Here is a 24,965-nt window from a genome sequence, read left to right on the forward strand (position 1 = left end):
TATATATATATATATATATATATATATGTATAGAAAGAGAGAGAGAGAGAGACACACACACACACACATCCATGCACACATCTGCACACACACACATACACACATATACAGACACGCACACGTACACACACACACACACACACACACACACACACACACACACACACACACACACACACACACACATGCACACATACATGACACATTTCCATCAACAAATTTCAGTACAGTAAAGACAATTGCCCAAGGTATACCATTCTGTGAAATAACATGAGTGGAAAGAAAACTCCGTATCTTTAAAATCATACCTCTACCTATACATATATACATACAAGCACACAAATCTATCTATCTATCTATCTATCTATCTATCTATCTATCTTTCTCTCTCTCTCTCTCTCTCTATATATATATATATATATATATATATATAGATAGATAGATAGATAGAGAGAGAGAGAGAGAGATATTACATTTATGCATACCACACATACATATATATGTGTAGCTAGTTATCCTTACAATATAGTGATTGCCTGTTTCGTTATGCAAAAGCATAAAAGTGCTCTCCACAAGCTTTTATGACATGCGTGTATGAATGTATGTATAAAGGCATATATGTGTGCATGTGCATGCGTGCGTTCTTGTGTGTGTGTGTGTGTGTGTGTGTGTGCATTATGCCGCAACTAAATGGTCATGACAGTAGAAGTGCGCAAAGCTAAGTAAAACAAAATAGTAAAGATATGGATATGAAGTCCAAATTTTTGTATATGTGCATATTCGTCCATGCATGCATGCATACACAAACACACACACACACACACACAATCACACTAATATACATATATATATATATATATATTGATACATACATACATACATACATACGGGTATATATATGTATGCATATTTGTATATATATATCTATGTTGATGCACTTATACACATAAGTATATATATACCTATATATAGATACATATATCTATCTATCTATCTATGTATCTATATATATCTATATATGTATATATATATAACGTATAATATATACGTTGTATATATATATATATATATATATATATATATATATATATATACATATATATATAGATCTATACACAAGCATATATATAAACACACACACACACACACACACACGCATATATATACGTATATGTATATATGACACATTTTTTTGAAAAATTTGGTAGCCCTAGGAGTTTTCTCTATATTTATTTTTGTCTACAGCAATAAGTAAATGTCACACTCTGGCAGGAACATCTTCATAGGGTAACATTTGTTCTTGTCTTGTCATTGATGTAAATCTAAGTTGACATTTCTGTTTCTTTCCTTCAGGCATTCTTCCCTACCCTCCACACCCTACTCCCTCTATAGCTTTTCTTCAGTCCACCTGTACTTTAATTCGTACTTTGACTTGCAGTTAGTTTTCGCTGCTATAATTCATCTATGTGAACTGTTGGAACAGTGTTTCTTGCCAACATATGATCTCAGGAGAATGGCTTAGGAGATTTCTCTTAAGAATAATTCTTTTGAATCTTCATGAAAATTTTACCTGAATTTTAAGAATGAAAGCTGTTAGAATTAATGGTCTGAATATGGAAATTGAGAAAGTAAGGTAGGAATAAGGAGAGAATGAAAGAATAAGAGGGTGAGAGAGATTGCAAGAGAAATTGAAAGACAGTGAGAGAGAGAGAGAGAGAATAAAAGAAAGAGAGAGAGATAAGAATAAAAGTGAGATGCGAAAATGGTCAGTGAAAGAGGAAGCAAGGCTTAATTTCAATAATAAAAGATTTACAATGAACAGCAATCATTCAACATTTGGTACCACACTCTCAAAGAAATTTTCAATGAGATTTGTAACGTACACCGTTTGTAACAATGGTGAAAGAGTTCAGAATTGGTGATGTGAAACACTAAATTCATTCCCACAAAGCTTTGAAAGTATATGGTTCTAGAGGTCTGGGTTTGATCCTACTGTAGGAGTCTTTTGTGAAGGCACATGGCTTAGTGGTTACGGTATTCAGCTCATAATCATAAGGTTGTGAGTTCAATTCCTGGCATTCAAAGTATTGTGTCTTTGAACAAGACACTTTATTTCACGTTGCTCCAGTCTACTCAGTTAGCAAAAATGAGTTGTACCTGTATATCAAAGGGCCAGCCTTGTCACACTCTGTGTCATGCTGAATCTCCCTGAGAACCACATTAAGGGCACATGTGTCTGTGGATTGCTCAGCCACTTGCATGTTAATTTCATGTGCAGGCTGTTCCGCTGATCGGATCAACTGGAACCTTCGATGTCATAACTGACAGAGTGCTAGTAGGTGCCTTCTGTTGTAGCTTCATGCTGACATAGGGCTACTGATTTATAGCTGAGTGGGCTGGTGTGACATGAAATAAAGTATTTTGCTCAAGAACATAATGCACTGCTAGCCTGGGAAGCAAAACCACGATCTTGTGAATGAGTGTCATACCTTAAAGATTAAATCATGTACTTCTGCATACATACATACATACATACATATGTATGTACACTTGTACATACATACGTACATACATACATACTTACATACATGCGCATCTACGTACATATACACATGTACATACATACACATGTACGTACATACATTCATACATACATGCATTTATACATACATTCATACATACATACATATGTACATACATACTAACGTACATACATTCATACATGCTATACATACATACATACAATCATATATACATTCATACATACATACATTCATACATACATACATTCAAGTTTATCATTTAAATATATATGAGCATGTCTACATATGCAACTATATGCATGAGTATACAAACATAAAACATACAAATCTGCACATGCATACATACATACATACATACATGCATACGTACATACAGACAAACAAAAATACCCTGTTGTTGATGTTGAAATTCTAATGAAAGAACCTTGAATCTAGGTTAGAAACCAGTTCTTTCTCTATTAGCAAGAAATCTTGAAATAAACTGAATAATGATATACACACATACATACACACACATGTACATATATACATAAATATGTATGTGCATGCATACATACATACATACATACATACGTGCATACATTTATATATGCATACATTCATGCATGCGTACATACATGCATACATATGTCCATACATTCATACATTCATATATACATACATACGTACATACATACGCACATACATACGTGTCTATATATATACGTATATACATACATAAATACATATATGTACATGCATTCATATAAACACTCACGCACACACACACATACACACACATATATATGTACGTATATATCGTGATCAGCAGCAGTACTATTTATATCTGAGTTTGGTTCTTCTGGTGCCTGGAAAGGGGTGAGTGGGTAGGTAAGTTCGTGGGAGTGTGATAGGAGAGTGACAGACGGTTAGAGATGGGGATGGAGGTGAAAGCAGTAAATCATGAACACAGGTGAAGATGTAGTCAATGATGAGTAACAGTTTGAGAAGTTGAAGGAAAAAGAAGCGAATCAAGAAGGAGGAAGAGGAAGAAGAGGAGGAGTAGGAGGAGGAATCAATACAAAGAAAGGTGGAGTGGAGAGCAACAATACAAGCAAAGTCAGATGAGGAATAGAGAGATGACATGAAGTATAAATGGTGGGAGGAGAGAGAAAGAGAGAAAGAGAGAAAGAGAGAGATACACATGACAGAAGCAGAAGTGAGAGGTATGTAGGGATGGAAATAGTGATTGATAAACAAAGGTGGGGGGAGTGCATCAGAAGCAGATATGGAAAGTGAAAGTGGTGATATAGGTTTCAAAATTTGGCACAGGTCCAGAAGTTTCGGGGAAGGGGCTTAGTTGATTACATCAACCCCCAGGGCTCAACTGGTACTCTTTTATTACCCCCAGGAAGGATGAAAGCCAAAGCTGACCTCAGCAGAATAGAAAGGGATTATATTAAGAATGTGGGACAGGTAACACAAAGTAGTAGTTCCAAGGAGAGGACTAGTTAGTAGTTCAAAAGAAAAATAGAATATGTACAGTTTTGCTTTCATATGATTACTACAGCTTAGTAAATAGTACCATAGTCAGAGCTGGCATGTGTTGGATGATTCAAGATACAATAAGATAGAGGGCTATGTTGTACCATAGTCTTGTGTCTCAGTTTTGACATGGTTTTTTTTTTTTGTGATTGGACATCTTTCCTATTGCCAAATATTACAGAGTGTCTTTGAAGCTCTTCTTTGTGGAACCAGCACTCTTCGAGTCACCTTTGAAAGCACAAGACTTAAGAACCACTATGACTGGAAGGAGAACATGAAAGAGAGAGAGAATGAGAGAGAGAGAGAGAGAGAGAGAGAGAGAGAGAAGGAGAAAGAGAGAGAGAAAGAATCAGTTATGTTGCTAATTCCCTTGAGAAAGCAATTACTGTGCCCTCAACTTTGAATATTAAAAGATTCTTGGGAAATTCAATGCAATTTCTCAGCTTACAAGGACTAGCAGCCAATTCCCTTTTAAAAATAAACCTTCAATCTTTGAAAAATGGCAAAATACACAGCCTAATGTATTCTTAGATACACTATGCAGGAAACAAGGCTGGAATGATCATGATCAGATCACCAGTCAAACAATGATTATTTCAGCTGTAAGCAACCCACTACCTCTCACCAAATATTGTCCCAGAATTAGACACCAAAAAATATACACAGAAAGTTGGAACAAAATGCACACTTTTTTGTTTATCTATGTAGAAACTCAACTTGTTAGAAGAAATACCACCCTAAACTCCCTTAATTCACACTCCACCACTGTAAAAACAAACAAAAGGACATTTAGCTAGTGTAGTCCTAGATATACTTAAAAGGCAAGCTGGCCAACTAGTATGATTTTAATTACAAGTTGGTTTCACTGTTGCTGGTTTGAGGCTAAAAAGCAACTGATGAAAACAAATAGAATTTAAAATCTAAGTCTCTGAGCAAAGCAGACAAAGAGAACACCTAAAAGATAGAAGCAATCAAAGTCAAAATTTACAGATAATGCAAAATACCTAAAAGATATTTAAGCATGCTCTGAATTACATAATATAGAAAACCAGGAATGTCACCATTATTGTACTAAATTCCTGGCTCTAAAAACAATCTCTTTGCACACAGCGTGACAGTAATAAAAATAACCACCATCACCAAAAATCAAGTTCACCACATAAAAAATGCTGAATAACAACTAAAGGTTATCTCTTTGTACCATACAGTCATAATATGAAATAGTTAAGCATGCAGTTAAATTACTCTGATAATGTAAAGGCATCGTTATGAAACGGTTTATCACACACATATTGAATTTGCAATAATACAAAAGATAAAGCTGCAACCCAAATACAAAATACTTTGAATCCTCAATTATATCCATATAAATAAAGGAAGTAAAAAACTATAACAAGAGCATTGTTAAATCATGTATCCAGTGCTCACCACAAATTGTACTCTTATAAATTACAACAATACACTAAAGATACAAGCATCATAAAACATACAACGTAAACGTAAAAAGCACTAGGCTGCAATACACACTCTGAAGCATTTTTATTGGAGACTTTCAGGTTTGCAAGACGTTCCTAAGATAAAGATAGATAAAGAAAAAAAAGGGAGACTTAATATCATCACAATTAGACTCTTTTTATATCTTTAACAATCCACATTAACACCCGCATGTCTAACCCAGCTAACATTAAGTATGAAGTTTTATTTATAGTTCAAAAAACAAGCACAAAAATTTAAGAAAAATTACAATTGTTAAATAATCTATAAGTATTTTAAAATAAGGAGTTAATTTTCTATAACCCTGTACATGATGGCTACAACTTGATTTTGAGTAATGCCATTGATGGATTCTTTTCTGAAACACAAGCAGTAGGAATGTGCCTTTTCACTACTGCTAGAGGTTAACACAGTTTTGTACATTGTTGTCATCGTCATTGTTGTTTTAACATTCACTTTCCATGCTAGTACAGGTTTGACTGCAGCTGGTAAGCCAGGGAGCTGCACCAGGTTCCAGTCTGATTTGGGATGATTTCTACAGCTGGATACCCTTTCTAATGCCAAAGAGTGTAATGAGTGCTTTTAAGTGCCACTGGTACAGGTACCATTTACATGACACCAGCAATGGCCACAACTTATGACTACAATTTCACTTGCCTAAATAATGGATCTACAAATGCAATATCCCTGCAAATCTCACATCTATTTTCATTCCTCCACTTCACTCTCTATTTCATATCTTATCTAAATTAACTATTGTTTAACCATTTTCTAACACCGTCTCCGATGAAGGGATATAAAAAAATATCCCGGAAACAGCTGTAAGACCTTCTTTTTATAAATGTTCTAAAATCTTCACAGCCTTGGTTTTTATCTCATCTGAAAATTTTTTTTTATATATATGTATTTATATATATTTGTATGTACATGTATGCACATGAATGTAAATATTTCTCTTCCTCTCTCTCCTCTCCTTGTATATATATATATATATATATATATATATATATATATATTTATTTACACACAATTGCACACATGCACACATCATTTTAGGCATCCATGCATTGTTTCATATAAAGAAAAATGTACGACTATATTTCTATAAAGATATGTTGTTTGCATTTACATGATAATGCCAAAAGAATTTATAAATGTCCATCAATCAAAAGTAAAATTGATAAAAATCCACCACTCTAAAACCTTAACTTGTTAAAAACATAAAAGACCCATGTCAATACACTGTACATCTAATTTTCTCAAAGACATTTTCTAAGTGGGATGAAAAATGTTAGAGCTGTTGTAAACAGAGAAGAAACACTAATGATAATAAAAATGATGATGATGATAATAATAATAATAATAATAATAATAATAATAATAATAATAATAATAATAATAACAACAACAACATATATTTGGAAACAGTTTTTAAAGGTAGCGGAGTTTACATAGTCACTCTCTGTCTTTTTCTTTTTATCTCCCTCTCTCTCTCTCTTTCTCCCCCTTCTCTTCCACTCTCTCTATTTCGTTTTCGCTCTGCATTCTTAAATTCTGCAAAAACTTCATATTAGATAGTACATCTGTAAATTATGATATAAATATAAATTACTTGTCAAAAATATTACCAGTAAACGATGTATTCTCCATTATCTGGAGAAAGAATTTTTGTTGAGTTGCATGAGTAAGCTAATCAGCTCTAATTTACCAAACTATGGTACACTAGTAATTATTTAGAAAGGAAATAGATGTTAGGTGCAGTGAGTTCATTAATATTTAGCTAGTTTTCTAGTGACAGTCATTCTGTTTATGGTGGGCAAATCAGCAGGTATCTGCAAATGTTATGTCAAGTATTCTGTCTAGTCTATTGCATGCCCAGAGGTTCTGAATGTGATTATAGGGGATCTAATTGATTACATATGATTTATTGTAGATGGTTTGTCATCAAACATAGAAGCTAAATCTAGAGTAACATTTGATGTTCTAAATATTTCAAGTGGTGTTGGTGTCACGTAAAAAGCACTGCTGCTGGTACCATGTAAAAAAACACTGGCGTTGGTGCCATGTATAAAGTATGGGTGTTGGTACCACGTAAAAAATACTGGTGCTGGTATTATGTAAAAAAGCACTAGCTGGTACCACGTAAAAAACACTGGTGCTGGTTCCACTCAAAAACCACTGGCACTGGTGCCATGTAAAAAGCACTGGTGATAGTGCCACGTAAAAAGCACTGGCACTGGTGCCACATAAAAAGCACTGCTGCTGGTGCCATGTAAAAAACACTGGTGTTGGTACTATATAAAAAGCACTGATGTTGGTGTCATGTAAAAAGCACCCAGTACACTCTGTAAAGTGGTGGGTGTCAGGAAGGGAATCCAGTCATAGAAAACATGGCAAAACAAACAATGGAGCTTGGTGGGGCTTCCAGCTTTACCAGCCCCTGTTAAACTATCCAACCAATGTCAACATGAAAATGGATGTTAAATGATGATGATGATGATGATGATGATGATGATGATGATTTTTGTGCGTCTGCATTTGTTTGAGTTGGATGGAAAATGACAATTGATTTCTAGATTGAACTAATATTTTCTTTATAAAAACATTACTAGTTTTGCCTCATTTCTCAATTTAAAAGAGATTGTAAACATTTCTATGCCAAATAAGGATCCATCATTGTTGTCCACATTTTTCATGCTTGTATGAGTTGAATGAGACTTACTGATGTTGATCTTTACTTATATTCAAGAAAGGTGCTCTATTTCATCTATTTCCATGTCGGATCACTGCCAAGTGTTTTGTTTATTGGATATATATATATATATATATATATATATATATACATACACAATGCCATTGTTGCTGAAGCTGTACGTATGTGAAGATATGCAGATACAGACACATACACACACATATATATATGTATGCTTGTGTGTGTGTGTGTGTATAGGTCTGTCTGTTTGTCTATTTGTCTGTCTGTCTGTCTGTCTGTCTGTCTGTATGTATGTATGTATGTATGTATGTATGGGCATGTCTGTCTAGATAAGGCAGGCCACAGCAGCCATCAAAGAAGCTACACATTCAAAGAAGCTACACATTCAGAGAAGCTGTTATCTATGCATTATGCAGCGTCTCTATTTGCAGGTAACGAAGAAAAGAACGTGTGTCAGGAAGTGAACTGAAATGTCACATGATGGTTCACCAAAACAATGACGTAACACCTACTGCAAGAGGTGCCCATCTTTAAGCCAAGTGAAACCGTCATTGTGGCTGTTGTTGGTGTCATGTAAATGGCACCCATGAGAAGACTCATCTCACATCTATTTTCATTCCTCCACTTCACTCTTTATTTCGTATCTTATCTAAATTAACTATTGCTTAAACATTTTCTTACACCGTCTCCAATGAAGGGATATAAAAAATATCCTGGAAACAGCTGTAAGACCTTCTATTTATAAATGTTCTAAAATCTTAACACCTTTGGTTTTTTATCTTATTCTGAAAAAATTTTTTTTATATATACACACGCTGATATATGACCTACGTTGGACTCCTTATTTGCATAATCACCGAACTTGGAGCTTAACTATGGTCTATCCATAGCACATACTCAGCATTACCTGACACCTTTGGGTGTTACTGACACTGTTACCTCTCATAACCTAAATACACATATATATAAATACATATATATGTTAATCAAACACGTCTTCAAAAACAAAGATTTTAACTTAATGATGAAAATTATGGTAGTCTATAATGCTGTGGTCATTTCAACCTTGCTATATGGCCATAAAACCTTGATTCTGTATTGTCATGACATCCAAAGATTAGAACGCTTTCTCCAACAAAAGCTTCATTCAATCTTGAGTATCAAATGAGAACACTATGTGACCAACAGCAAAGACATGGAAAGAGCCAAAAGTCAAAGTATGAATTGCTGATCATGAAATTCTGTCTTCAATGGTTGGGACACATAGCAAGAATGGAAGCATCAAGGTTCCCATGCCATGTTTTATTCAGTGAGCTCACTTCAGGGAAAAAAGCCATGGGGCTGCCCTCTTCAAAGATACAAGGACCAACTCAAATCAGCGCCAAAAACCATTGGAATTAAGCCTAAACTATTTGAAACACAAGCACAAGCCCGAACCAAGTGGTGGTGTTCCATCACCATTGGAACCAAAAACTTTGAAGCCACCAGAAGAAAAAATCTAAGAAATCAAACGACGGGAGAGAAAGGCTTGACAAAAATCAACCATCTCCTCCACCAAAATTGTCATGCAGTCAGTGCCATCAATTCTTTTATGCAAGAAGAATTGGTCTACAGAATCATCAACAGTATCACCATAAAGGAAGCATTCAGCAAAGAAGAATCTAAGTTCTTGGATATGAGATAAAGCAGACAATGATGCATGGCATTAGGAAGGGCATCCAGCTGTAGAAACTCTGCCAAATCAGATTGGAGCCTGGTGTAGCCATCTGGTTTCACCAGTCCTCAGTCAAATCGTTCAACCAATGCTAGTATGGAAAGTGGGCGTTAAACGATGATGATGTATATGGGCATCCATATATTGTTTTGTAAAAAAAAATAATTCACTTGAACATATAACACACACACACACACACACACACACACACACAAATACACACACACACACACACACACACAAATACACACACACAAATATATATATATATATGGCTCAGAAATACTAAGAATTTGTATCTCTAAACAACATATGAACTACATATGTCTATAAATCTTTGTGTGTTTTATGATGAGTAGAGTTATATAATTACTTTAATTGTTTTTCTATGTCTTTATTGTTCATTATGTATTAAATACAATATAATCATTTATGTTGTTTAGACCAAACTTAAATAACAAAATAAATGGTAAACTTTCCCACTGTTTCTCCATTTCATTCAGGAGTTAAGATATTTCAACTAAAAGATATTACAGACTTTTCACGGCCACATCATTTATTCCTCCTTTATCTTTTTATCTTTCAAAGAATCAGTTATTCTACATTGACATTTGCAAGGCTGATACTTGCTGCAAAATGTTAATTCTCAGAAGGAAAAAAAAAGAAAGAAAAAAGAAAAAAAGAAAAGAAAAAGAAAAATAGAAAAAAGGAAAACAAATAAATAAATAAAGCGACTTGTTTGGTTTAACAATAATTCTATATAATTCTCTATAACATTCTATAGTTTATTTATTTATCATTATCATCATTCTTGTATTTTGAATTCAGTTGCTCTGGCCTTCCTTTTCATCCCTTTATTTGGTTAAATGCTTCTGGAAGTATTCTATCAAAATGCAATGCTATGTTTCACCCCCAAACCGATACCAATGTTCACAAGACAAGAGCAACCTGTCTGTATTGATATCTAAACCACCTCCAGGCCAATTTCATTTAACACAAGAATACTAACAATACAGTAATCAGACTACAAGGGGAAAGATCATTCTCTATTTCTAAGGAAATATTGCAGTATTAAAGAGAGCATCTTTGTAATTTGTGTAACTGGAGAAATAAAATCGCTCCAATCTTTGGGGTACCAGTTCTATGACTAAACGGATTAGTTCCATTCTTTGATGTCTTTCAGTAATTTCATGGACAATCTGGTGAGAATAGATTCTTTTTATATGGGTTTTGGTATTTTATTTAATACCTGGTACGTCTGTTTAATGTTGTGTAACACTATATGAGTTTTATATACATGCATACACACACAAATACACACACAAATACACACACATAGATATACATAGATATACATACATATACATATATATATATATATATATATATATATATATATATATATATATATATATATATATATATATATATATATATATATATATATATATGTGTGTGTGTGTGTGTGTGTGTGTGTGTGTGTGTATGTATATATGTATGTCTATATTTATGTATATGTATATATATATATGTGTGTATATATATATATATATATGTGTGTGTGTGTGTGTGTGTGTGTGTGTGTGTGTGTGTGTGTGTGACAATAAAAATAATAATAAACGTGAAGTGAAGAATAAGTATATTGTGCATATGGTTATTTGACCATCCTCAAATATAACAACATACACACACACACATACACAAACACATACACACACACATGTATGCATGTATATACACATATGTACATAAACGTGTGTATATAATATATATATATATATATATATATATATATACGCATACATATATACATATATGTATATTGTATACATGTGTGTATGTATATATTATTCACACATACATGCACACTCACACTATATGCATTTTGATGAAACAGCCAGTGAAGGGAGCCCTCTATGTAGTCAATCTATCTGCTAGAAGTAGCAGCCAAATCTCTCACAAATTTCACCTTGCCATCTTAGGGATGGGTACATTGGGTGAAGTAGGCCTGGATGCACAGTGCACTGTATCTGGGAAAGAAATTAGACGGTCATGACTGGAAAACTTTTGACCAAAGCTCTGCTTAACCAGGACTGACCTGCAGTTAAACATCAATATGTTTTGTTTTGAATATGTATAATTAAAAGCATATCTATTCTTCAGTTATAATTGTTTTAGTCAGGAAACAAGATTTTTACAGTGATGGCCTGAATCTGTAGTCTTCAAATCAGCTTTCTCCATTCTGATTTTGAGAAGCCTAATTTCTCAAGATTGGTATTTAGGCAGTGTGTTACATATCCCAGTGCCCCAATAATTACAGATATAAACCTGAACTTGTAATCTGCATAGAATAACTGTAGATTTCTCAATAGTTCAGCATAAGTATTTTCTTTTGCGCTGATCTTTAGCTTTATGTTAACATCCACTGGGCAGCTGATTTCCATAACTATACACAGCTTCTTATTCCTATCCCAAATCACCATATCAGGTCTATTATGTTTACATTTTACTGAGGTTTTCACTGAGATTTTCCTTTTCATAATGAGTGGCTATGGTTTCTACTATACTGTGGGTTATTATTTCTTTGTATGTATGTATGTATGTATGTATGTATGTTCTTTTTCTCTTTTTAATATATAGTATATTTTGACCAGCTACCGACTTGGTAGTAAGGTTGTGAAGGGAAGTATCTTATTTCAACCATTATCATTTAAATCTTAAGAAGGTCTTGCAGATTGTTATAGTCTCTGATATCATGATCATTTGTAGCATATTAATTAAGGATTTGTATTCTCTCCCCAAGATTCCAAGTTCAGCCATACTTTGCTTCAGAAAGGTTGGTGTGTATCTTGTTGCTCCAAAAATAACAGGTATGAAGTTAAAATTTAATTTGCAAACTTCTTATCAATGGTCCATAAATGTCCTCTTTCTCTTGTATTTTTGGACCGCATTTATGCCCAGAGGGTAGCCAATTTCCACAACAGAACATTTTTTTGTGTGTGGTCCCACAAAACGATATCTGGTCAGTTGTATTTTTAATTTGGCGGCTGTTTTAATGTTTAAGATCCACTAATATTCTTTAGACATATTCTTTAGACCCATTGGTCTCAAAATGGTCAACTTCATTTATAGATATTTTCTTTTTTGATATCCTGTTCCAGACTGTTCTAGTATCATGCCCCGTGTATGTATGTGTGTGCGTATATGTTTACACATGTATGTATGTATGTATGTGTGTATGGATAAATGTATGTATATATGTAGGTATATAAGTATGCATGTATGTATGCATGCATGTATGTATGTTTGTATGTGTGTATGTATGTATGTATGTATGTATGTATGCATGCATGTATGTATGTATGTATGTATGTATGTATACACCTCATATAGAACTTTAGTCAAATGAATTATGTTTTTAACATGAAGAGATGTTTGGTACATTTCTCAATTGATTCTTCATGAATTGAAAACAGTTTTTACAACACACACAAAATGAAACAAGATAAAACTACTTGCTGCTAGATGTAAACAATAACTGTGGTTAATGAGGTCCCAATTGATCAGAATTGAACATTTTATTTTGTGTTTGATTACTTTATGTGAGCGTAGTGTGTGTATATATATATATCACTGGAAAATATGTTGGTGTGTGTATAGATAGATAGATAGATAGATAGATAGATAGATAGATAGATACATACATACATACATGCATGTATATATATACATACACACACACACACACACACACACATATATATATATATATATACACATATTCACACAGATGTATATATATATATATATATATATATATATATATATATATATATATATATATATATATATATATATATATATATATATATATATGCATATATATACTTATATTAAATCTGTATGTATACACACATATACAAATATTATCATCATCATCATCATCGTTTAATGTCTGCTTTCCATGCTAGCATGGGTTGGACGATTTGACTGACGACTGGTGAAACCAGATGGCTACACCAGGCTCCAATCTGATTTGGCAGAGTTTCTACAGCTGGATGCCCTTATATATATATATATATATATATATATATATATATATATATATGTATATGATATATGATATCAAGTACATCAAGTACATCAAGTACGTCAACATCAGATGAAATCAAATCACAATCAAATGGAAATTGTAGTTGTGGTCTCTGTGCTGGTGGCACATAAAAAGTACCATCTGAACGTGGTCGATGTCAGGCCCCTCACCCCAACTAGCTTCTGTGTTGGTAGCATATAAAAAGTAACATCCAAACATGACCAATGCCATCACTGCCTTGACTGGCTCCTATACTGGTGGCACGTAAAAAGCACCAACCGATCATAGTCAATGCCAGCCCCCTGTGGGCTCTGTGCCGGTGGCACATAAAAAAACACCCACTACACTCTCAGAGTGGTTGGCATTAGGAAAGGCATCCAGCTGTAGATACATTGCCAGATCAGACTGGAGCCTGGTGCAGCCTCCTGGCTTTCCAGACTCCGGTCGAACTGTCCAACCCATGCCAGCATGGAAAACAGACGTTAAACGATGATAATGTATATACCCCTACACACATATTATACCCCCACATATTTAACCCCTCCCACACACATATTGTACCCCTACACACACACACTAACATAAAGCCCCCATGACCTTAACCAATATAGAAAGAAAACAGACTAATGAATACAATTATATATACCTACACCTCTGGAAAAAATGTTATACATATGACAACACTACACACTCCATCCCCACAAGAGCACCACACTTAATAGCACATACATTTCCCACAAACACTTTAAGATAACTCTTACCAGCTTTACAGTGAACCCAACCAAGAGGCATAACTCTAAACCTAATCCCATGCTCATATTCGTTTCACCATCTTTTTCATAGCAATCGCAAACTGGATGTGTCCATTCACTTCCGACAACAAAGAACAATCACCATATTCCTTTCCACATCAGCTAACTCTGATGAATGTAAGGTTATATAATCAGATTGTTACCTAACACTCCATCGTATTCCTTGTGTGAAGCTGATGGGTAAGATCAGCAGTGATGCATATATAATACTGTACATTTTGGATAATATACCCACTCTATTGACAAATATATGAGTGCATCTTTTCCCTGACTTACAAACACTTAGACACCTCATGTGTGTGTGTGTATATATGTGTATATATATACGTGGATATTTATAGATATATATATATATGAATATATAAAGTAACAAACTAAGGAAAGGAATTCCTTCAAAGGGGTGTGTAAAACATACTGGTATGTCAGTTGAATACCATATAAATATGGGTATAATGCAAATTACAAACAATAAATTAAACAGAGAGATTCAATTCACAATCCAATAATTTATTCATATTACAATATGAATAATATACTATGAATATAATATAAAATAACATAAAAAATCATTGAAAAGCAAAAGAGTCAACAATTTGTTTCAACTTACAACAATTTGTCTCAACTTTCAGTAATCCAGCTTGGTGAAACGTATGTGTATATATTTATATATATATGTGTGTGTGTATATATAATAGAAATATGTTACAAAAAGAAAATAGAAGCTACACGTGGAAATGTAAGGAGAAAGTAAGAAGAAAAATAAGCAAAATGCACATTGGGAATCAAAAAAAGTAAAGGCATTTTATGAAAAGTAACAATAGATATATGCAATTAGATGAACTGAGGTAGGAATAAAAGTAATAAAAGTCATTATTGTGAATTGTTAAAGATATATATATATGTATACACACACACACACACACACACACACACACACACACATATATATGTATATGTATGTCCACAAAGTCTGGGTACATGAGGATTAACATATATTTTTAAAACAAAACAATTTTATTTAATTATAATGTTAATAAATAATATTTTCAAAATGATTTCCATCATTTTCAATGCATAACTTGATGCGCCTTGCAAAATTCAGGTGAACTCGATTAAATAAGTCTACATTGCCATCAATTTCAGCTCACTGACTGGTAATGCGTTCTCTCATGTGGTTTAAATCTGTAATCTTTATTGAATAAACTTTCTCTTTCAACATACCCCAGAAAAAGAAGTCAAGGGGAGAAAGGTCTGGTGAACGAGGGCACCATTCCACATGACCCCTTCTTCCAATCCAGTGAGAAAAAGTGTCATTAAGCCAATCTCTAACAGTTGTGGCAAAATGGGTAGGGGCCCCATCCTGCTGAAACCAATTCGGAAGTCCCTTACCTAGGTGCTCAATTTGTGGTATTAGTTTGTCTCTCAACATGTTTAAATAAGTCTCACCCATTACATGTTCATCAAAGAAGAAGGGTCCTAGCACATGAGCTTTCCATAAACCATACCACACCATCACCTTTTTGCTGCCTTGCTGTTTGGATGGATCCGTTCAATGTGGATTACCTCAAGACCAGTATCGAAAATTCTGTCTGTTGATAAAACGTAGCTTCATCACTGAACAACACAAAGTTTTTAGTAAAATTGATATTTTCATCCAATTTATCTGAAAACCATTCGCTCATCTGCATTCGTCTATCAGGGTCATCTTCATTTAAGTGATGCAATAGCTGTAGCTTGTATGGATCAAACTTTTCTTCAACCAGGATTTTGTGGATGGTTGATTTTGGAACCTAACACCGTGGATGTCCAACGAAGTGATTTCTTTGGGCTAGCAGAAACCTTGGGCTTGACAGTCTCTTTCATTTCATCTGAAGTCTTTGGTCGCCCAGAACGGGATTTATCCAAAACACTGCCTGTTTCTTTAAACTTCTTGATCAATTTCCCGACAGCAATAAAATAAATAGGTTGCCTATAAGGGTATCGAAGATTAAATTCTTCCGCAAATTTTGTGATAAGACAATCCCTCTCGTCCACTTAAGAGTACTAGCTTGATTCTTTCTTCTTTAGACAGAGCCATCATTCGATCTGGGTAGAAAAAATAACATAAATAAATTTAGAAAAGTAAAGTATTTTTTATTTGATTTAAACAAAAGTAAAAAAGGAAAATTATTTCTTATATTTAATTGTTTATGTTATGATTTTATTTACTCCATGTACCCAGACTTTGTGGACACCCTATATATATATATATAGATTCAAGGTGAATATGGTACTTAAGTTTAGACACCAGAATTAAGTATGGTATTATCCATACAATTTCAAAACAAGGTGATTAAAAGTCAAAATAAGCAACAAGGATATCCAAAGTTAATGCAGTACGATCGTTTCATGCGACTCCATTTATTTAAGCAATGTGAATATGACATCAAATGTAAAATGCAGAGCAATCCTCAGTTGCACAAAGATATAGAAATTTACTGAAATTTCACTTCAACAGAAGGACATATTTTTATAACTACATTTAAACTCTCAAAGTAGAAAGGAAGAATACAAAAAACCATTTTGACTTAGCCAGACCATATAGGCTAGTAATTAGTTCTAAGCAGATTTTTAACTGTCACTGATATTATTTGTTTTTTTGTTTCTGATTTATGGATCATCTTATCAGACCTAGTGATTCAAAGCTTAAGAGGGCACCAGCATTTTCTTTGTAGGGAAAGGGAAAGGGGTAAGCAATATTGTCAGTAAACATGGATGATATAGTTATAAAATTTCTTTAGGTTTAGCGACAAACTACTATAGGTGGGGGGTTTCTGTACTAGCAGACTAGTTTATAATGGAACAGGGGAAGTTTTAACATAAGGCACCTAGGTCAAAAGTATATAAAATAAAGTTGCTATATTGTGTACAGATACAGTAAATTTCTTATATATATATATATATATATATATATATATATATATATATATATATATATATATATATATATATATATATATATGTATGTATGTATATATACTTTTTTTTTATTAAAGTTACAAAAACATCACAAAAATCTGTTACTCAGAGTTTCACGTACCCGTTCATTAGACAGTTGTGATCAATGCCTTCAATATTCAAGTACTATTTTTTCCACCTTGTTTTGTATTTATGTACTTACTGATGTTAGTGTGTATATACATGGCTGTACATTAGGTAAATGTATTTGAAAGTTGTGGTTTCTTTGGTTTGTTTATTTGTTCCCAAACAACACTTATTTTAGTGCTGTTGACACTGCTGGATTGAATGGTACTGCCCAGGTGTTGAAATCATAATGATATCCATATGGCAGCTGATGATGGAGGTATGTTTGACTGTTGGTATAGCTGTGGAAAAGTATTATAACACATCCTTTTGATATATATATATTATATATTATATATATATATATGAATTTTTATATATATACACTTACATGCAGGCATACATACATACATATATATACGTACATACATATATACATATATATAGACATGCACACACACACGCATAGGAAGGGCATCCAGCTGTAGAAACTCTGCCAAATCAGACTGGAGCCTGGTGTTGCCATCCGGTTTCACCAGTCCTCAGTCAAATCGTCCAACCCATGCTAGCATGGAAAGCGGACGTTAAACGATGATGATGATGATGATGATGATATGAAATGTACTGGAGTGATTTGTCAATAAGTTTGTATATAGTTAATTTTATGATTCCATGTATGTCAATGGTATTCCAGTATGGCCTGGGTTATTATGGTTAAAATAATCAAAACAACATGTATGAATATTTGTATGTGTGAATGTGGGTATATATGTATGCATGCATGTGTGTATGTATGTATGTATGTATGCATGTATGTATGTGTGTGTTTGTGTATGTATGCATGCATGTGTGTATGTATGTATGTGCGTGTGTGTGTGTGTGTGTGGGTATATATGCATGCATGCATGTATGTATGTATGTATGTATGTATGTATGTATGCATGTATGTATGTGTGTGTTTGTGTATGTACGCATGTATGTGTGTATGAATGTGATGCTTCCTGCAGTTATATCAGGATAGTAGCTGGTCAAAAGAGATGAATTCATTATATTCTAGACTAAGGAAATTAAACTTCACAGATGATTACAGATACATGATACACGTCTCATGAAAATGTACTGCAGTGCAGATATTACACTGATGATGGTGATGGGGGTGATGATGATGATGATGATGATGATGATGATGATGATGATGATGATGTTGTGGAGTGGGAGATGGATGTGGGATCATAGTGATGATCCACATTGTTAATTCTGTATCAAACATTTAATGCAAAGTTAATTACTTAAGATGAAAGTTCATCTATAGAATAGCTCAGAATTTCAAAGAAATTAAACAAGAAGACAGACAGTTGAAACTAGAAAAGAAAGGAATTGTCCGCTTATGCTTTTATTATAACTTTCTAATATTTGTATCCACTACACCTTTATTCAACTCACTTGAAGAATTAGAGCACAAACCATTATATGTAAAGCTAATTGCATGATCTTTAAATCTGATTATTGAAATATTGGTCATCTCAAATTTAAGCGGACTTTATCTTGAAATGGAGCTAGTTTTAATAACTGTGGGTTGGTAAGAAGTTATTGATATTCTTGTGAGCTCTGATGATGTATCAGTTTTGATATTGTGGTACAAGATAAAAGGATTGTTAAACCAGTTCTTAAATACTAGACAAATATTACTCCGTAATTTCTGCAAAGTTCTACAATTGCCAAGAAACATTATCATATCAATGGTTATTGTGAATAGAATTGATACTTATTACCATTTAACCTTTGAATTGCCAGCCAAATTTTTTGTAACTGAAGAACAAGTTGCACTCTTATAGGAACAACATGCTAAAATATTAACATTTGGAGTGTGTTATATATTTCTTTAAGATTTAATATTTACAGTCTCTAGCACCTGGGTCTATGAAGTTCACCTCACCAATCTGTTTAATGCTTTTAAAGAAAGCATGAATACCAAGAATATTCTGCCTTCCCTCTAAAAGGAAGCCTTGGATCTTGTTTGGAAATTTGTAAAGTTTTCAATTCCAGTATTTTTTTTTTTTTTTTTTTTTTGAGAAGTACATACTTTGTTGTAGAGAAACAATATCATCCTGCAAGAATTTGTAATTACTCAATAGGAGAATGGAAATCTTATCCTGGTACAGATACCAAATGTTTCATTTTGAAAACTGGTCAGAGTTGCAGTCAGGATAAATATCCAAAGAGAAAATTGTAATGACAAGACATCTGCAACATTCTAATAAACAAGAAGCAGCAACTTAACAGGATGCAATGAAATACCAAAATGGATTGGCTAATGAAAGGAGGTTTGGACAATGGAAGAAGTCTGGCCAATGAAGGCACCATTCAGAATGATGTGTGCATAAAGTCATAGGGCTGTTTAAATATCTAAATTAGTAACCTGAAACTTGAGTGACAGATAAACCCAAAGTTTAAATAAATGAAGTAACTCAGTAACTTGTATTGAGTGCAATCTTCATCTTTTATTTACAAACTAAATATATGGTGGAGAGGGTAATGAGATTTATTTGTGGCTAGGGTTTTGCTAGTTTGACTCAGAGCTTAACCATTCAGCACATCGGGTAATAGGGAAAGGACGCTGAACTTATGAGTAAGTTACAATATATTTGAAAATAAATATATAAATAAATAGATATGTATGTATGCATTTATGTATGTATGTATGTATGTATGTATGTATGGATGGATGGATGGATGAGGAGAAGCTGAAAAGTTCCTGACTTTAAGGGTATCATGAAAGGTATAGTTGGAGGCCCAACATTCTGAGCTCCTTTTACAGGGCTTAGAAAAACTGAAGGACCACTGCAATAAGTATGTTAATCTGAGAGAGAAATATATTGAGTAAAATCATAATTGACTGAACCTTCTGTATTTTCTTTTACCCAAAGCCAAGAACTTTTCAGCACCTCCTTGTGTATGTGTACATATGTATGTATGTTTTTCTTTGAGTTTTATTTAGGTTCTTCTTAAGAGAGTTCAAGCCAGTTGATAACAAAACGTTGAGACTTTTTGAGTTAAGAGCATTCGCAGCATTTGTAAATATGTGGTTGAGTTGAGAAGTGCCAATGCATACACCCAAGTGTGTGTATTTATTCACATAAAGAATCTCAGATGGAAAATCTTTGGAATGTCTCGCAAATCTTCACTGTGCCACTAATAGATTGGATTTGGAGAAACCACATCAGTTTCTTTTGCCCTTTCTAGGTTTTTATGTAAATTTGTAGGTACATTACCTAAGTCAGTGTATGAGAGCTATAAGTTCTGCATTAATTCTCCATATCTATATGCATAAATATACTCATAGTCTGTTGCCCTATAGTTGATGGTGAAATGGTCGCCTTCTATTTCTGCCTTATTTATGTTTAAAATTTACCTGAAGATGGTGGGTTTTGCCATGACGTAATCTAAGAGTGCATCAATAAAATTCTGCTGAAACAGCTGTTGTGAACTTTGAACCTCACTTGTGTTCTTCTTTTGTGTGTGCATGTGTGCGCACGTGTGCATGTGTGTGTGCATGCAAGTACGAGTGCATGCAAGTATGAGTGCATGCATGCGTGGGCATGTGCACATGTGTGCGTGTGTGTATGAGTGTGTATGTGTAAATGTGGTCTTGAGATGAGTGGAACAAATGCAAGTGGTGAAGGTGGGATGGCTTGGTTTGTTGGGCTTGTGAAGTGTATTGCGGATATTAAGAGTTGTTCCAGTGGTAATGTTAGTGGTTGCAGATAGAAGTAGAGATAAGGAGATGTGATGGTGTTCTGTGTAGAAGTGGGTTTGGGTTGTGAGAAGCATGGTTCCTGAGTAGTTTCAGACAGAATCACTAGACACTAAACTGATGAAATGATTCCTCCCTATAGAAACCCACATGGCAAACTGCAACTTATGAATATGGTATGATTCAGTTTTCTGGATATGTATAGGTTTTAGGTTTTTATGCAAATGAAGATGACAAGCACATCTTTAAGTGCTTTATATTCTGAAGGCCTTGTAAGAGAAGAGGAAGATGCAGATGTGTGCGTGATTGAGGGAATATTGTTGAAAAATGGAAAAATTTGTAAATTACTAATTTGAAGAAAGAAGAGTATTGACTTGAGAAAGACAAAATATTGTACATGTTTTTAAAAGATGTGTAAAAGTTGATTTGTTGGCAGATTGTTTAAGTTTAGTACAACCTAGAAATGGCTGCCCAAAGCTATCTAAAGTAGCTGTTAAGACATTGGTTAAAAGAAAAGTAGAAAGAAAGGTTATTTTATTTTGTTATTGCTTTTGAATTCGAAAAATGTTTTTGTAAAGTGATGAGCATTATTAAGATTAAATCAATGCATAGAAGATTCTTTAAACCCTATAGCTTCAAATGATACTTGAACCAATTCCTCCTGAAAGTAGTGTTAAAGGAAATAATTGAAAGCAATGAGTAATTAGCAGATTGAATTTGTTGTCAGAAAACTAGAATTCTTGTTAGAAAAGCGGGTGAACATTTGTAGGTTAAATGTGAATGAGAAATTCTTTCATTTGTTTTAGCCAGCACAGCTAAGGCTAAGTGGAGCATCGTCTTGTTTGGGAATATAATTATTATAAGATGAGTGACTTTGTTTGTTAACATAAACTACCAATATATTTATAAATAATCTGAGATTGAAAAAGGACAAAAAATCCACTCAGAGTTGAGCAAAGGGCTGATGCAAAAACAGACACATCTGCTTGAAATCAAGTAGCAAATGTCTGTTCAGATTTGTCAAAGATCAAATGGTTGCTTTGTTTCTGTGTCATACCTTCACCACCCTGGTTCAGCTTTCGTTTCTCTTCTTTTAGCACATGAGTTTTGGCTCTGACAACATATACTTGTTACTCGCAGCATTTCTTGTTTATGAATTTGTAATGCATAACCTTTAACTACAAAATTTGAATTTCATGCTTATTCCAGTAATTATAGTAAACGTCTACCAAAAAATAGAATTTGGTAATTTCAGCAAGTTCTGTTGCCTCCGTAAACTTGACATGTTTCAACAGAAAATAGTTTTAGATGTGTTATTCCACAACAAAAGATAGACTGGTATATAAAACTGCCTTCTGCAGTTAAGGGTAATGAAATTTTGAATGGACATATTTTCGCTCCACTATAAGAGGGTTAATAAAGTTTATGTTTAATAATGTTTATAAGAAAATATCTCGACTAATTGCTTTATATATTACTTGCATTACATTTTCAAGAGTTTGTCTATGTATCAAATCAAAATGTAGTAAATATCTTTCTATGTGAGACATTAGTGGTAAGAGCCCATTTCAGCATAGCTATTTTACTGATGAATTCTATGATGTCCTGCATCAAGTCACTCAGAACAATAGAAAATGAATCTGATTTTTGATAAGTAATGTGACAACTTGGGACATGTTTCAGTCTCATTATACCTCTTTAGTAAAGTATTGTCTTACATGTAAGTGCCAGTATTTAGGATGACTGACAGATGGTGGTGGAGGTGATGGTAGTGGTGGAGGCAGTGATGGTGATGGTCATGGCAATGGTGGTGGTTGTGTTGGTGGTGGTGGTGGGGTAATAATTTTGAGTAAAAAACTTCTTTGGCGACACAATTTAAATTAATGGCACAGGAAAATTTCCCAGGGATATTTAAAGCAAGAAATTTATTGCTTATAGTCAGTTTTTCTTTTGAATATGAAATTGTCATTTATAAAAGTACGATGAGTACCCAACTCTTTCTCAGTCTCTTTCCACATTCATACAAAAGTACACACATGCACACTTACATACATATACACATACATATGCATACATATACATACATACGTATGAACAGATACATGCATATATTCATGCATACATACATGCATACATACACACATACATACAGACATATGAGCACATACCTAAATACATACATACAGACAGACATACATATATACATACATACATACACATAATACATACATGCACACATGGACACATACATACATACATACACATATACATACATGCATACATACATACATACATACATACATACATACATACATACATACATGCATACATACATACATACATGATAAATATATATATATCTTTACTGTTAAACATTATCATTGCATTTTAAGTGCAAAGAATTTAAGTATGGTCAAAGAAATTTCATCAAAGACAGTTCATTGACTGCCATGTCTAAGTCCAGGGGAATGAAATGAGAGCTTGAGTAGAAATTTTGAATACAATGAGACAGAGTTTGGTACAGTGCTTTCCAAAACTGCAAGAGAATGCTATTGTGTCATATAATTGCAGAATTAAAGTAGGTAGCAAAAAAAAAACAAATAATTTTTTTCCCTACTACATTTATATAGAAATGGTAAGAAAATTCAGAGGCAAACAAATAATGGTAATATTACTTGTATAATAACTTCCATATGACAAAATATTGAAAACTATTAGCTGGATAATTGTATTTTGTTTGCAGAAATGTTCTCTCTTCTCACTCAATCCATGCCTTTTCGTTTATGCACACACATACACACACACACACACACACACACACACACACACACACACGTGCACATATACATACACATTCTTCCTTCACACATGCACATACACACAGGCACACACACAGACACACACACATTCTTCTTTCAAACACATGCACATACACACACACACACGTGCACATATACATACGCATTCTTCCTTTACACATGCACATACACACATACACACACACACATACACACACACATTCTTCTTTCAAACACATGCACATACACACACACACTCATATTCTTCCTTCAAACATGCACACACACACACACACACACACACACACACACACACAAACACACTGTCTCTCTCTTTTTCCACACACACACACACATGCAAACTCATATGCACACATTTAAACACATACGAACACACACATGTGAATACATGCACATGCACCTGCACACATCCACAATCACACACACACATACACAC

This window comes from Octopus bimaculoides, chromosome 10 (genome assembly GCF_046866305.1).
Source record: "Octopus bimaculoides isolate indiv1 chromosome 10, ASM4686630v1, whole genome shotgun sequence".
In the NCBI taxonomy this organism is placed as follows: domain Eukaryota; kingdom Metazoa; phylum Mollusca; class Cephalopoda; order Octopoda; family Octopodidae; genus Octopus; species Octopus bimaculoides.